The sequence below is a fragment of the Hesperophylax consimilis genome, chromosome 17, assembly GCF_061612785.1.
Source record: "Hesperophylax consimilis isolate HC1 chromosome 17, BYU_Hcon_1.0, whole genome shotgun sequence".
NCBI lineage: Eukaryota > Metazoa > Arthropoda > Insecta > Trichoptera > Limnephilidae > Hesperophylax > Hesperophylax consimilis.
In genome coordinates, this window is record NC_142852.1 from 16,631,795 (window position 1) to 16,645,660 (window position 13,866).

General features: G+C 35.2%; 1 long non-coding RNA gene across 2 annotated transcripts; it reads left to right on the forward strand.

Moving 5' to 3' along the window:
- Nucleotides 1-5,290: 5,290 nt before the first annotated feature.
- On the forward strand, nucleotides 5,291-11,890 carry LOC149416106 (uncharacterized). Of its 2 annotated transcripts, none has more exons than XR_016303647.1 (3): nucleotides 5,291-5,473; nucleotides 6,476-6,750; nucleotides 11,064-11,890. It is a non-coding gene; the product is annotated as an uncharacterized LOC149416106 (long non-coding RNA). The 2 variants fall into 2 exon arrangements; XR_016303646.1 differs by having other exon boundaries at nucleotides 5,291-5,457.
- The last annotated feature ends 1,976 nt before the right edge of the window (nucleotides 11,891-13,866 follow it).

The window sequence follows — 13,866 nt, forward strand, 5'->3', positions numbered from 1 at the left end:
TAGTCGGATTTTCAAACCATCCACGAATCAGTTTGAAGAAGTGTGATACAATGTGCACATCTCTTCTGACTCGTAGATGGTTCGTACGACGTGAATATGACATACCTACGACTATTTTGTTTTCCAGAATATCTTGCTAACATCAGACTGACAAAGCAGTGTTTCCTTAAATGGATCTAGTAGCCTCAGATGTCGGTGTCATAAAGTCCGAACCGGAGACAATCCCCGGAGAAGAGAGTTCAACATCCCCTTATGAAGAAATATTGCAGTTCGGGATTTTCAAACAGGAAACAGAAGACGCTACTGCCAACAGGTGTGAACCGGGGACTCCAGCGGCAGAGGAACGTGTGCAAGAATGTGGCGCATTCTCTGAAATAGATATTGACTCTCCTGATAACAAGTAATACTTCGTTCATCTTGAGTTAACCAATGTCGAGGTAAACTTATTCTTCCTGTTCCCTTTCAAACGGTGGGTTAGTTTACCCCGCAGACTGCAGACGGGAACAGCTCAGCAGAAGTGCACTCAAACCACTAGCTTCGGTTTCGATGCCTAGGTTCCCAAGTCTTCCATTTAATGGACCTCTATTTGGTTTATCTATCAATTGGCAGCTAATTCAATTTTTCACCATTCGATAAAGGACCTCTACAAATCTCACCCTATCTGTCAAGGGTGATTTTACGTTTGCATATATGGATTCGAATTCCTGTCTTTTTTGACATATATATATATATATATTTTTAACTATGGTTTGCGAAGTTTTCTGTTTTTTTTGTCATAAAAAGGGAAAAATAACAACGAACCGTCCTGTTTTCAGATATACTTTGTTCAAGGTATTCAATTAGTTGATTATTAATAGTTTTTTCAAAGACTTTAGATAGTGAATTTAGTAATGAAATTGGACGATAGTTAGTTATGTCCGCTCTAGAGCCTCCTTTATGTATTGGGATTATGATTCCGTGTTTTAGATTGTCGGGGAATCGGCCTTTTAGGATGCTTAGGTTAATAAGATTTGATGGAGTGGTTATTTCTGATACAAGTTTTTTTAAAGCGATATTTGATATTTCGTACAAGCCAGTTGAAGACGAGTTTTTTAATGAGTTTATGATCAATCTAGTATCTTCATTTAAAATTTGTTTAAGACTAAAAATGCATCACGTAAAAAATATATTTATGTAATTAAAACCTTAATCTATTTATCAAGATACAATACATGTCAATGAATAAATCAAAATTATTAATTGAGAGATTTTTTACAATCAAACTGAATACTTACCAGTTTTGTAAGACACTATTTAAAATACAAATGTAAAAACAACTGAATGAATAAATAATTTTAAAAAAAGTTGACAGCAGGGTTCTTAAAAAAGGCGAAGTTCAAGAATTTATACGATATAATTAAAATACTGAAGGAAACTGAGAATAAAGCTCTATCAACATTTGTGGGTCAGAATCAAAACAAACTGCACAAACTACCGCCTGTCAATTTCGATCACGTGGATGCTACAGATGACAGTGCTTCTATTCTCGATCCATGTTAACACTTCCGTACCGGACGGGGGGAACACACTTACACTAACGAGAGTTTTATGCTATATCTAAGTTGTTTTTTACACCACATACTCTGTAATTTAGGTAATCCTAAAAAAACTATTTGGTTATCGATCTGCATTTAAAAAATATATATTTTATTTCTAGTTTCTCAGATATTAAATAATTTGTACAAAATTCCGCCAAAATTCCTATCCCTGCCCCGCACCTCAGCTTCGTAGCATCGGCTAAAATTCCCCCGTCCCCATCCCCACTCCCCGCTCTCCACCGCGAACGATCCAGCGAGCTGCGAACTGGACCGTAAAAGTTGCATTTTATGGAAAAGGCTTACTCCCGGTCGCGTACACTGCACTACTGGTATTTCCTTTTGCGATGCTAAAATGTTCACTTGCCGGACTAAGATCGGCCTATCTGGCGTCCATCCAGTAAATTTTTCATGTTTAGAGACAACATTAAAATTATGTCTGTCTCTGTTTCTCGCATGGAAAAGAAATCGGTCAGAAAGAGACACATATTTTGTTTACATCTTTAAGTAATTTGAAGGAACTTGAATAAAAACAGAATACTATATGGTTAAAAAGTCTATCGCAAACGTCTGTTAAATTTTATATTGGGTTTTTGCTAATTCTCTAAATTTTCGTGGTAAACAATTCTCTGCAAAACCGGACTAGTTTCACCCTGCTATGGGCATCTTCAGACTGGTAAGTAGTTCATTCATATTTATGAAATAGTGTTTATAAATTAATATCTATTTCAGGGTTGTAAAATATTTATTCTGTACTTTTAATATTAGAATTTATGTAATCAGTCGGCAGGTTTTTATTGCAGTTTCTTACGGCATATTTTCCAATGTTTTAAATTAGATCATAAAATTCTATGGTTTTAATTAATTTGTGTGAAAACCGCACAAGAGCCCCAACAGTCCTATCCAGTGGAACTATGGCATCCCCAATTGGGGTATTTTGTGAGGCTGAAGATAGTGGGGATGGGGAGGGGGAGGATATGGGAAAGACAAAGGTGGAAGTTTAAGAAATTTAAGCAAACATGCATATTCAAATCTAATTACCATATAGGCTTAAGTCATTTCAAGCAACGTTTGGATTCTACATGGTGGTCTTTTACTAGGGCTATACTGAAAGCATCTACCGCCCTGCAAATTGATATTATATATATTTTTTTATAAATATTACAGCATCTGTTGTCAAGAGGTAAGGCTCTAGACTAGTAAACCGGAGGTCGCGGGTTCTAATCCCGGTGTGCGCAAGTAAATTTTAATAGATTACTGTGTGATATTTCACAATTTACTGACCAGAATTCATTTTGAATGTTGCTTGAAATGACTTTTACCTTGTTTGGTGACCTGATCTGAATAGCCAGGTATTTCCCCACCTACCTCTTCTCCGTCTCCTTACCCTCCCCACTACCTTTAGCCTTACAACATACCAGTAGCGGCTCGCGACTTTTGGGTCTACTATTAATTGAAATATTATCACTCTAGTACACCTAAAAATTACGAGCCGCCACTCCAACATCCCCCATTTGGGAATGCCATAGTCGCACTGGTTCCAGATGATTAGGAGCAGTTGGGACTGTTGTGGTGTATTTACATAGAAAAATCAAAAACAGGAATATCTGAGGTTACAATGAAAAATAAACTTCTCCACGTTTAAGTTTTAAAAATACCTTGTTTTTTTCACTATTTTCCAAAAATTCGTTTTATTCGAACCCCTTGATATACAAACGAACCCATTATTTATGGTAAGGCAAACACTACGATTTAACCCTAAATGTAAATGTACTATTTAAAATCATAAATTAGGAATTATAACCTTCACTTAGGTACATCTAAAAATTCCATAATATTCGAAATAACATCCGTACCTAGGTAGGTAGTGGTAGGTTTTTAAAACTCAAAAAATATATATTTATAAATATACCCATCATTTACGGATCACTCTGTCCAACAAACTAGCTACGCTGTAATCGCCAATCGCCAGTCAAGATTCAGAATCGAGGAGTTATGCTCGTTTTCGGCCCGCCTTCCCTGTTTTGTATGGGAAAAGGCGCATTATTATCTAAATTCATTAGAATATTAACTACGACTTTATTTATGGAATTATTTAGATAATGACTTCTGAAACACGTTGAATATACTCCCCCCTAATTATTACTAAAACAAATTACGCAATATTATGCCATTAACATCCTTTAATAAGCAAAACAAATTGGGGGACCCTAGTGACCCCCCTTCGGATCTTATGTGATTTTTTTCTCTCCGGGACGAAAAGGAAGAACGTCTTGCTCGGCTGGGTTTCTGTCTCCGCTCACAATTCGGTACATTATTTAACTCAGCTTTGGCATTAAAACCCATTTGAAACCGCCGCGCCCACCTCCTTATTCTTATAGAAAACGATTAGTATGGCTTAAAGCTCAGATCTCATTGGTTGGAGCAGAATGATTGGTTTGATCTCTCGCTCTCTACCATAATGACTCGTGTAACAGAAAGAGATGACGGAATGTTGTCGCTTGACTGTATTCAAATCATTCAAACAAAATGAGAGTGATTTATTTTTGCACGCGGGTTGTCATTTGCTGCCGAAATACTATTATTTCGCGTCGAAATTATGCGTGTTAAAGTGGTTCGTGATGAAAATACAATATAAGCCAGTATAGTGTTAGCAAGTCACAAACATATGTTTAACCTACTTACGTAAGTTCAAGTTTAAAGTGAATTAACAGTTTTTAGGTTGTTCGTTCGGGATTTTGAACAATGCTTCATACTCTGCATATGTCTTCCTCCACAACGTTTAAATGTTATTTATTATATCGACCAACTTATTCATGTTATTGATTAGTGTTTTCCTGTATTATCTTATTGTTTTGGTGAAATTAAAGATTTTTAAACACATGTAACCATGAGACGGCCGGCATAGTCCAGTGGTAACTGGACTGCCATTCCGAAGGTCGCGGGTTCAAACCCGGCGTGCGCAAATCAATTTTATTTGATTGATTTGTGTTATTTCACAATTAATTAAATAAAAATAATATATAGTATATTTGCGGCACGTTCCAGAGTGGAAGATACTACCAGTATCGCCCTGGTGTAAGACCACCATTCAGAATTGAAACGTTGCTCCAAATGGCTTTAGCCGTGTTTAGTGACTAGATCTGAATAGCCAGGTACTTCCCCACCTTCCTCTTTCCCTTCCCCACTTACCTTCAGCCTCACAACATCGCGCAATTGGGGATTCCATAGTCTCACTGGCTCCAGACGGGAGCAGTTGGGACTCTTTTGAGGTATTAACTATAAAAAAAAAAGGAATTCATCGTTGTACTGTCGGACAATCATGTTTTGGAAATTTTCTTCAGTGTTTTTGCAAATTTCTTGTCATTTTGGATTTCTTCTTCTCAGATTTACAAGTTTTATCTTAAGGAAATACACTAAAAAGATTATTTTGTTTGGCAGATGAACCTTGCCCTTGGAAAAAATTTCGACATTTTTCTGCTTCAAGGATATTTTTATTTTTAAAATATATTTTTGGGCTAGTGAATGAATGTAGTAGGCCGAGAGCAATTATATTGTCTATGGTTACGTCTTATATTTTGATGACCTTGAGTTTTTTCTACCTTGTCTACTGCTCTTTTCCGCACGGTAAGTACTGCTTGTATATCTGTGGTTAAGTACTGAATAATGCTGTTCTATACAAAAAAGCCCGAAGATATCGATCTAGAGAGTGGTATATTTATGCCATGGACCTATCTGTCGTAACACGTCTCTTATATTTCGATTAGTTTTTCAATAATTAAATTTGAAAAATACCCGCAACCGCCGACGCATGCTCGTTAACACAAATACGAATGTGAATTTATATAATCTGATGTCTGATTCTAACCAACCAGTCGAAGCGGTAAGCGCAATTACTTGTAAGTTGTGACCTTGTGAGCCATTTATTCAATTCACAATCATAACAGGACTTAAAACTCTTAAGCCGGTTGTTAGGATCTCAATTCTACGTTTGGTACCCACCTCTAGTCACAAAAAACAATCCACATCTAAAACAAACGTAGTTGAGACCCGGTATATCAGTAGCTCCGTATCCTCGCTAAATACGATATGCATCACTCAAATTTAAGCAAACAAAATCGGTTCAAAGCAGTTCCATTTAAAGACGGCAAGCCGTTTGGAGTGACACTTGTTAAGTAGACATTTACATAAATAATATCTGCTTTGAAATTTACGTACATTGCCTACTTTTATCATTATCAAATTGGATGCCTTATTGAGCTCAAACTCATTCCAAAACAGTCCGGTAAGGTATTAAAAAGATTTTAAAGGTTCTAATGTGGCAACAGTTTGTGTTCAGCGGTTATTTTGTCATAATTTTAATAATAGTACCCTGAATCCAGCAAAAAAATACTATTCATAATTAAGTATCCTTGCACGTAGGACCATTAACTCGTAAATTAAACCGACGTAGAATAAACTGCGTTCGGTGACATTTCGAAACATCGCGAAGACTGTTCACAATAGTTTAGTTTTGCAAAGGAAAAAGAAACATATACCTCTTTTTAAATTAAGTTTTTAAAAAACGTGAAATTTTGGTTATATCTGTTCTTATGACCTTTATACGGATTTCGTAAGCTCGACATTCCAACAAAACTGGGCAAGCAACCGATATTGTCAAGCATAATGATTAGACCTAGAAGAACGTCACTCACCTTTTCACATGTGATAAATATAACGAAAGCATTAAGCAAATTAAACTCAGGTTTCGTGGATCGAGACAATACTGTTTGTAGTAATCAAATTCATTGTCCTGGATTGATATTCACGACAGAGTAGTCATAAATTGCAATAGTGATATAGCATATCTACGATTATTTCTTTTTTCAGAATATTATGCTAAAATCAGTATCAAATTACAGTTAACCTGAAATGGATCTTGTGACCTTAGATGTCGGTGTCATAAAGACAGAACCGGACACAATCCCCCAACAAAAAAGTCCAACATCACCTTATGAAGCATTATTGCCGTTCGGGATTATCAAACAGGAGACAGATGAAGCTACTGCGATCGAGTGTGACCCAGATACTCTAGTGGTAGAAGAACATGCCCAAGATTTCTCGGAAATAGATATTGACTATCCTGACATTAAAAAGGAATGTTTTGTTCATCTTGAAAGGATCGACCAAAGTCTTGGTAAGATATTGACTTATTCTTCCGAAGACCTCTCCTATCGGACATTAGTTTACTCCGCAGACTGCTGCCCCAAAAAGCTCTGGAGAAATAACTCAAACCAGTAACTTCAGTTTCGATACGTATCTTCGCTAGAATGTGATTTGGTTTATCTTTCAAATGGCAGCTAGTTAAATTATTGGCGATTCGATGTAATACTTCTAATTCTATCACCTTCATCTGTGCAGAGTTATTTTAGGCCTGCATCACTTGAGGCGTGTTGAAACAAAGACAGCAATCTCCACTTCTTTTCAATTTGAGTAAAATGCAATAGATGTTTTTTTTTGTATTTTTCCAATAACTTAACTATAAAGTATAGTTTTTGTTACAAAATAATTATAATATTTCCATAAGTTACCCTCTTTGTACATTTTATTGCGATTAATTGGTAGATTATTGAGTTATTTCCAATAAATCGATGCATATTGCTGCTTTTGTTCTGAAAGGTTGGACACTGCCGGTTTTGTTCCAAACATGTGGATTTTGCTAGTTTTGTTACGAACTGAAAAGGTCTTTTTTTTAGGTTACAGTAAAACACGGAAATCAGTCATAAGTATCATTTTACATATTTATTCGGAAAGACATATTCTACAACACAAGACAATTTACATTTTGCAAATTTACCTAGTGCAATGTAATAGATTCCATATTTTGAAAAAAATTAGCCAAAGTAACAACACATGCAAAGTAACAACGGTACAAAAATAAGAACAGAACAAAAAATAAATTAATGTATAAATTAATAATTAATATACAGGGTGTCCGGAAACTCGTAGTACAAGCGGGAAACTGGTGAATCTACATCACATTTGGAGTCGATTTTGTAGTATATATTTTTTTTATTTGAGCTTTCGTTATCGAGTAAATCGAGTTTGAAGTTGATTTTTTTTTTTTTTTTTTTTTTTTTAATCAAATTCTTATAAATTATTACTGAAGATCAAAGTACCCAACTAATTAAAACTATTTGAAAGTAAAACAAATGAAGAAACTCGGATTTGAAGCATTATTTTGAAATCACCCTTCATTTAACCCGGTGTAATCATAAAATATTTCTGCTCTGCAGGGTTAAAACATCTGTTATTCAACCCTAAACACCAGAAAAAACTTTAACCCTAAAATAACCGAAAAATATTTTTTTTTGGTTTTTTTTTTTTTTTGAAAATGCTAAAATCAAAAAACTTTATGTTTTTTTGGGTTCCCCATGTGGTGTAGATTCTCCAGTTTCCCGCTTGTACTACGAGTTTCCGGACACCGTGTATAACTCTTAAAATAATTAATTACACAAATCAAACAAAATAGTGACGAATAAAAGACACAGTATCCTGACATCATAAATAATATTATTATTTTCTGGAATTTCTGAAATATTTTCTAATGAATTCAATTTCAAATTAAAAAAATACAAAAGTAGCTTATCACAAAATTATTAATTAAGTATAAAATAATATTGAAAAATGGTCATTATAAAGAGCAAAAATTGTTAAGTGAGCAATTTGCCGAATATCTGAAAAAAAAATTATGTTGTATATTAAATAGGTTAGTACCAAATAATAAACGTAAGATAAATATTTCAGTATCCTCTTTGTCACAATATGACACTTTATCTTAATATTTCGCGGGTACTAAAAACATATATATGGGCATTACTCCAAAAGGAAGGAGTTCAAAATAGCTCTTAAACACTGCCAAAGCTCCTCTGAACAAACAAAAATGGATGATATCGTAAAATCACTTGACACGAAGCAGTTTGCCCAGTTCTGGAAGAAAAGCAATAACCTGATCAAACCAAAAAATCGAATCGCCAGCCAAATTGATGGATCTACAAACACGGAGGAAATTGCTAATACTTTTAGAAGAACCTTTGCAGATATTTCTGGAAATGAAATACCGTCTGTCCCTGATATTATGGAATTTGATGGACAAAACGTTTACCTCTCTGAAAGCAGTATAATGAAGGCCATAACAGGCACTAAGGCTGGTAAGTCTCCGGGACATGATAACTTAAGTATTGAACACATAAAATACGGAGGTAGATACATACCCAAACTACTACACATACTGTTCAACGCAATACTTAAACACAACCATATACCGGGTGCAATGACGAAAACGATTATAACTCCAATCCTGAAATCGGGACAGCCTGACATGACTAACTCCAGCAATTACCGGCCAATATTTTTAGCAACTATAACTGCAAGATTATTTGAAAGGGTAATATTAAATGAGATAAATGATAAACTAATGTCTAAAGATAACCAGATGGGATTTAAATGTAGACTATCCACTAATATGGCAATATATACTGCAAAGCAAATAATAGAATTCTACAAGAAACGAAAAACTACCGTATACGGGTGCTTCTTAGATCTAAGTAAAGCCTTCGACAGGGTCTGTCATAAAACATTATGGGATAAATTGAAAGCTAGGAATATACCTACCTCATTTATAAACATACTATCCCGATGGCACTCCCAGCAAGAAAATGTTGTACGGTGGGCAAGTACATACTCCCAGCCGATATATTTGCGGTCAGGAGTAAGGCAAGGAGGGTGTATGTCCCCCATTCTATTTAATGTATACATGGACGAGTTGTCAAGTCGCCTGGACATCAGAACGGGCTGTCGTGTTAACAGTATATGTATGAATCATATAAGCTACGCGGACGACATGATCCTCCTAGCTCCGTCGATCAAGGGATTAAGATTACTCCTAAACATTTGTGAAGAATATGGAAAACAGCATAATATGATATACAACCCGAAGAAGACGGAATTGATTGCGTTCCACCACGGAAAAAGTCAAGATACAAGTAATATGCTCCCCGTATACCTTAACGAGGCAAAAATAAATACATGTTCGAACGTGAAATACTTGGGGCACATTATTAATGAAAACCTATCGGACGATGGCGATATCGAACGATAAAGGAGAAGCCTTAGCATAGTTTCTAACATGATTGCCCGCAGATTTTGCAAATGCAGCAATACCGTTAAAAAAATACTGTTCAACGCATTCTGTACTGGCCTGTATACTTGTGAGACATGGTGTCACTACCGAACTTGCTCGATGGAACGACTCCGAATTCAATATAATGACGCCTGTAGAATAATATTTGGATACCGAAGATACAGCAGCGCATCGACAATGTTCACGGAACTAGGACTGAATGGATTTGCCGGCCTGATGAGACACCGGGTCACTGGAGCCAGGATGCGGCTAATGGCCTCCGCCAACACGTTGGTGACCGCAGCCTACCAGCACCAAGCGCCACTCCTGAGTGAGCGCTGGGCCCAAGCGCACTCAAGACCACACCCTGGATAGTTTTCCTTATTTGATAATTTATTATATCTATTGTACAAAAAAAAAAAATGTATATCTATATGGGACGTGTGGGATTGCACAAACCTCCCCACATCCTGGAATAAAAAATATTATTATTATTATATTATTATTATTATTATTTCACCAAACGGACAAAAGTTTGATGTTTACAATAACATTATATGCATTACTAACCTCTGTTTTATGGCAACATTCCTCCTCGACATTTCTGGTTTTTTCGCACGTTTCCTTGCCATTTCTTGTGTAACTTCACTTGGAAAACATTCGATCTTTGATTTCAATAAAGTTTACAGTAATATAAATCACTTTTTCACCACAAAAACATAAATAAACTGATCTTATGTATCACATCAGCTGTTCACACTTTGTATGGGGTGGCCATTTTTAATATCATATTTCTGGGTCTCTGATTGGCTCAAACAAAAACTGCTGTTTTTGTTTCGTAACCGAAAGTAGATTGCCATGTTTGTTGTCGAACTAAATATTAAAATTCAAAAATGTATGGGATATTGTCGTTTATGCTCCGATACCTTCGCAGCAGTCGATAGTATTTTTGATTCTCTATCCATCGCCATATCTAAAAAGTTTACACCAATGGTGGAGATTGCTGTCTTTGTTTCAACACGCCTCACTTGGATGAGTATGTGTGATCTTTTTTTAATCTTCTTTATCAATGCTGTACAAAGTTTCTTGTTGTTTATGTCATGAAAAAGGCTAATATAACAACGAATTTTTCTTTTTTCACGTAAATATAGTTTTCGGTCAAGGTAACAGAAGTGATGTGAATGAGCAACTTAATGTTAACAATTAGATAAACGTGTATATATGAAATGAAATTGAATTTGCATTTGTTCAGTCTCGGTTTACTTTTGACGTTTCGTTTATCTGTCGAATAACCACAGTCTCATTATTCATTCTTTCTGTGTTTTCAGATTTTATTTCGTCGAAAATATCTATAAGTGATATAAAACACCCCATTGCAAAAAAGTCTCTCACAAGAAATAACTTATTTTCCTGCCCAACTTGTACCTACAGGCCCAGGAGTGAAAGTGGTCTGATTACGCATATTAGAACCCACACTGGCGAGAAACCATTCTTGTGCTCGGAATGCTCGTACAAGTGCTCTGATAAGAGATATATGGCTATTCATACCAGAACCCATACTGGAGAGAAACCATTCTCGTGCTCTGAATGCACGTACAAGTGCGCTGATAATAGAAGTATGGTTTTACATACTAGAACCCACACTGGAGAGAAACCATTCTCATGCTCATATTGCACGTACAAGTGCTCTGATAAAAGATATATGGTTATTCATACTAGAACCCACACCGGTGAAAAACCATTCTCGTGCTTGGAATGCACGTATAGGTGCTCTTTTAAAAGCAGTTTGACTTCACATACTAGAACCCACACTGGTGAGAAACCATTCTCGTGCTCTGAATGCACGTACAAGTGCTCTTATAAAAGCAATTTGATTTTACATACTAGAACCCACACTGGAGAGAAACCATTTTCGTGCTCAAAATGCACGTATAAGAGCTCTAGAAAAAGCTATATGGTTTCTCATGCTAGAACCCACACCGGTAAAAAACCATTTTCGTGCTCGGAATGATCGTGAATGGCAATGGAAAGAAAATCTATACAAAAAATCCCTTACTGGATCAAATTATGGGAAAGCTGAAGTTTTGTAGGTGAATAGTACCTACTATCAGAAAGTATTTTCACAAAAGTCCCTACTCTTCTCCCGATGGCTTCCTCACCCGCATTCCTCCAACCATTTAATTTGAGGGTTCTACTAGAACCATTATATCTCATAAACTAAAACATGTATCACTAAATTATTTCCAGAAACTAACTTCTTATTAAATTACCTTTAAATAATATAATTTTTTTTATTTGCAATACTAAAGACAATCTTTGCAGTGAAACAATTGAGCGCAGGATTAAGAGGAAATACGAAAGTTAAAAGTGCAAGAATGTTTACGATATTCAATCTTGAGTAAAAAATAAATAAATCTAAATTTACTCGATTTTAAACATATTCCCCTTCCCTCCACCTAAGGTATTATTTTAGGTATAATACCTAATATGCAATTTGTTAAAAGATGTACCGTACCTTAAGGATGGACGTCGTAGAAATCAAACATATTTTTAATACATTGCAAAAATTTAGAAAATGCATCGAGTAAAAAAAAATATTTATGTAATTTAAACCTAAATCTATTCATCAAGATATGTCAATGAATAAATCAAATTTATAAATGAGAGATTTTTTACAATCAATCTAAATACTACTCAGTTTTTATATTTCTATGTAAAATACAAATGTAAAAACAACTGAATAAATAAATATTTTTTTTTTAAAGTTGAGAGTAGGATTTTGTAAAAAGGCGTTAAAAGTTAAGAAGTTCAAGAATTTTACGATATAATTAAAATACTCCAGGAAACTGAGAATAAAGCTCTAGCAACATTTGTGGCTCAGAATCAAAACAACTTGCACAAACTACCGCCTGTCAATTTCTCATCACGTGGATGCTACAGATCATCTACAGATGACAGTGCTACTAAATTCTAGATCCAAATTAAGAACGTCTTGCTGGCGTACTAAATTTGTTTTTTTCTGCGCACACCTAATCCAGCCGATAAGGGAAAACGGTTAATAGTGTTACACTTTGGAAGTTCTGCAGAATTTGTTCCGAGTGGTCTTTTTATTTTGAATAAAAATAATTCAACAGATTATCACGACGAAATGAATGGGAAAACATTTTTGGATTGGTTTAAAAACATTTTGCCAACACTGGATGAAAACTACTGCATAGTAATGGATGATGCCTCATATCATTGTTTCAAATTGGACAAGCTTCCTACGAAGCAATGGAAAAAAAGGTGACATAATTCAATGGCTTGAAGTAGAGGGAGGGCTGAGTATCGATGCAAGTATTATTAAAGCGTATGTAGTATGAAGTATGAGTTGTTGCGGGTTGCCAGTTCGTACCGGGATTATATGATAAGTATGTGGTAGATGTTACTGGGAGCGAAGTCAACAAAACTGTGTTTCGATTACCTCCTTATCACTGTGAGTTAAACAGCACTTCAAAGTAAACAATACTTCCTTAAAAAGAAGTGACGTAAGACGACTCATGAAAGAAGGTATCTAAAAAGTTACACCAGAGCATTGGAGTAACTTTGTTCGACATATTATTGGTATCGAAAAAAAAATTGGAATATCGATCACATTGTTGATGAACTCGAGGACAATAATAATAATTCGTTAGCTTTGACATTTCAGTAATTTTTTTTTCAATCGTAATGATATATTCAACTTTAGATTGATTTCTTAGCCGTTTTGATAAATCTGATGCCAAATAAAGTACAATATTGTAATACTATCATCATCATTATTTGAATGCATAAAATGTTTAAATTTTTTGTTTTATTTGTCGTTAGACAAATAAAATAAAATAATTTATTTATTAAAACAGTGGGTCTGAATGTGTTAACGCTCATCCTTGAAGAAGCGCGGAGAAGGGGCGGAGACATGCGCTTCCACGGGTTGTTCTAATGTTGGACCAAGAAGAGTCGTGCATAAATGTAACCCGAATATTTGTAGAAACTTAACCATAACTAAAATTATCATGTATAATTAACATACTACCAAAATTTCGCATTTATTCGCTTAATATTAGAGTCAGGATTAGTGATTTGGAACCCGTCACATTATGTTAAGGTTGG